The 3,325-nt window shown below is 30.6% G+C and overlaps 1 pseudogene; it reads left to right on the forward strand.

Moving 5' to 3' along the window:
• The first annotated feature begins 301 nt into the window (after positions 1 to 301).
• LOC109243164 lies at positions 302 to 1,384 on the forward strand (annotated as a pseudogene).
• The last annotated feature ends 1,941 nt before the right edge of the window (positions 1,385 to 3,325 follow it).

Raw genomic sequence — 3,325 nt, forward strand, 5'->3', positions numbered from 1 at the left:
CATTAAAATCATTGTATCTTGCTAATTTATGTATCATATTTATTGAATTAATACAAAAAATAAATTCATTATGCATAAAGTACAATGTATGATGTATGATTCATTGTAATATTTTTTTAATTAAATAATTCAGTGTAATGTTCATTATTTACTCATTGTAATTAATAAACCATTGTAATGTTCATTATTTCCTAGTAATCAAATATTATTCATTGTATTTTTACTAAAAATATGTTTGATGGTGAGAGAATAAACTATATGAGCAGCATAAAAAATTTCTTCAAACAGTACCCAACAATATATGGCTTCTTATCTAAAAGGTGTCACAAAATCAACAATGACAAATCAAATACGTAAAGTATTATGTGAGTACAAAAGAGATCATTCCACATGCACTCAAAAAGATTTGCAGTTGTGGCTTGATGAAAATTTTCATTTGAAAGTTAGTCAAGGTACAATATTAAACACACTCAAACGATCAGCTGAGTATCTTTCGGCTAACTTAGAAAAAGGAAGGGATATCAAGCGGCACAAGCCAGCAAAATTTTCAAACATGGAGAAGCTTGTTTATGAGTGGTTTCTCCAATACCAAGACCGTGTAAATAAAACCAGAGAGTTAATTTTGGAGAAGGTGAGAGATACAATGAAACTTTTATATCCTCAACAAGATTTTGAGCACAATTTTTCTCAAGGTTGGCTCGAGAAATTCAAGCTAAGACATGGTATCAAGTCACTTCGTCATTTCGGAGAGAGTAGTTCGGTTGATACACAAGACATGGAGACGAAATTAGAATTCATAAGGGAAAAAATAGACCAGTTCCCTATGAAAGATGTATTTAATATGGATGAAACTGATTTATTTTATAGGTTGCAAGTTGATCATTCTCTTGCTACGAAACAACTTGAAGGAAGAAAGCGGGACAAAGGAACGCTCACAATTGTTATTTGTTGCAATGAGGATGGATCTGAAAAAATTCCTTTATGGTTTATTAAAAAAATATGCAAAGCCAGGTTGCATCAAGAATGTCAACAGAAACATCTTGAATTGTCAGAATCGTGTAAGCAAAAGAGCATGAATGACATGTGTGCTTTTTGATGAATGTATTTATTGGTTTGACCACAAAATGAATGGAAGATAAATTTTGCTTGTGGTAGAAAATTGTCCAACATATTCAAAAAATATTGAAGGACTACAAAATGTTGAATTGCTTTTCTTGCCACCCAACATGACATTAAAAATTCAACCTTGTGATGCTGGGATAATTAATAAGAGCTTTCAAGATACATTATTAACTATCGTAGTAAATTTTATCGTAGGATATTAGAAGGCTATAAGCTTGGACAGACTGATCTAGGAATGATTAATGTTTTGGATTTCTTGTAAATTAACAATTCAATCTAAGACCAATATTTTCTTTATTGAAGGAGAGTAGATGACCTTATAAAAAGACAGGAAGAGGAACGAGTTATACCATGTATACTTCAACCGGAAAAATCTGTTCCAAAACAAAAATGCAAGTATACTACAATAGAGAACAATCGAGATGAAGAACTTTAACTTTAGCTCGCAACCAAATTTGGACATTTCGCTTATGTCAAACTTTTAAATCTTATTTCTTTTCTCATCAGCTTCTCATTCATCATTAATTTATTTTATTTTCATAGTTAATAATATTTCGAAAAGATCAATATTTTGAAATTTTGATTTCCTTCCTCATATTCTTTTTTCAAGGACGTACACGCACTCTAGTCCTATGTGATAATAGGAGCAGTGACAGAGCTACTCTTGTTCAAGGAGAGTTAATTGACATTCCTTCGTTAAAAATTATACTATAAATAATTATTTTTAAATGTATATATGTTATATATTGAATTTCCATGTCTTCTTCATGTTTTTATTTTTTTATATTTTGAATTTTCTTAATGAATATTCTGGCTCCATAACTTACTAGGATTCACAATAAGCTCTTTCTTCCATGAAATTAAGCTGCTGATATCATCAATATAGTGAGCAACATATACCTTCATTGGCTATTTTTAGTTTATGCAGTTTGGTGGACGGCTATTTGGGTTAATTCTAATATTTTTTTGAAAGAATTACGCTTTTAATCACTTGGCACAGCAACCCAACTAAAAATGGCCCAGGTTTGAAGCCTTTACCCGGATTGGCCCAGGTTGTATATATCTTGAAAGAAACTTTTTAGTCTTTAGCCCATTATTAAAGACATACTTCTAGGTTTTTTTTCTTTTCTTCTTTCTTCTTTCCCAGCATACTCAATCTCTCTTCGCTCGCCTCTCTCTCCCTTTTCCCTTAAAATTACAGAATTTTTTTGTACACACCCGTGATAATCCTCGCATTCTATGTCAATTAAATTTTGATTTTTGAGTTAATTGACAAAAAGAGGTTAAGGAACCACAATAAATTTTGGCATATCAATCCAAAAACTATCAAATCTGGCCTAAAACTGTCAGATCTTGCCTAAAAGAGCATCTCCCGCGACCTCGTCTCATATTTTCTTATTTCTCTTAGTTTTTGTTTCATCCTTTGCTACTAGTGAAGCCCATATTTGAATGCCAAAACCTCGCCGGAAAAATTCAACACCAACAACCACCGAAAACTGTAATGTGGTGATGGACATAAGGTGTTTTCTGGTGTAAACTTGTATAGGTAGTGTTTATACAAACTTATACAATATTATATAAATATGTATACATGCGTACAATGTTGTATAAATTAGATATATTTTTAATGTATAAGTGTGTATATACATTGTACGTGTATAGTAGGCATCCATGGATGTTTGTCACTTTCTTCTTTTCTTCTTCTTTGTCTTATTTTTCAAATATACATTATTAGAGATTGTATATACAAGTTTATACAAAGTTATACATCATTATACATGTAATGCACATGTGTAGTTAAATCTAAAATTAAAATTTTATATGTTCAATTTATGTATAAATCGACTCTTCTTGTTGATTTATTTGCAAAATCATGAACTTTGCAATAAATTTTTCAATTTTTATTTTTTATTTATGCTATTTGGAACTTGGAAAAGAAGAAAACTTAAGGTGTTCAAGTTGCATTATATATGAACTTGAATTTTTTGTAGCTGGAATAGGAATATATACAAACTTGAGGAAAAAGAATAAAAACTCACCAAATTTTCGTGCTTGAAGATCTGCAGAATAAAAAAAGAAAGAAAAAAATGCTTATTTTTCAAACGTTGGCCAATTGTTAACGGGATAAAGATTTGCAAAGTTGTAACTGAGTTATTCTGCTACAATGTATGTAGGTGGACTGTATTTTTGTGTAATTCTCCCT

This window comes from Nicotiana attenuata, unplaced genomic scaffold (genome assembly GCF_001879085.1).
Source record: "Nicotiana attenuata strain UT unplaced genomic scaffold, NIATTr2, whole genome shotgun sequence".
Classification (NCBI taxonomy): Eukaryota; Viridiplantae; Streptophyta; class Magnoliopsida; order Solanales; family Solanaceae; genus Nicotiana; species Nicotiana attenuata.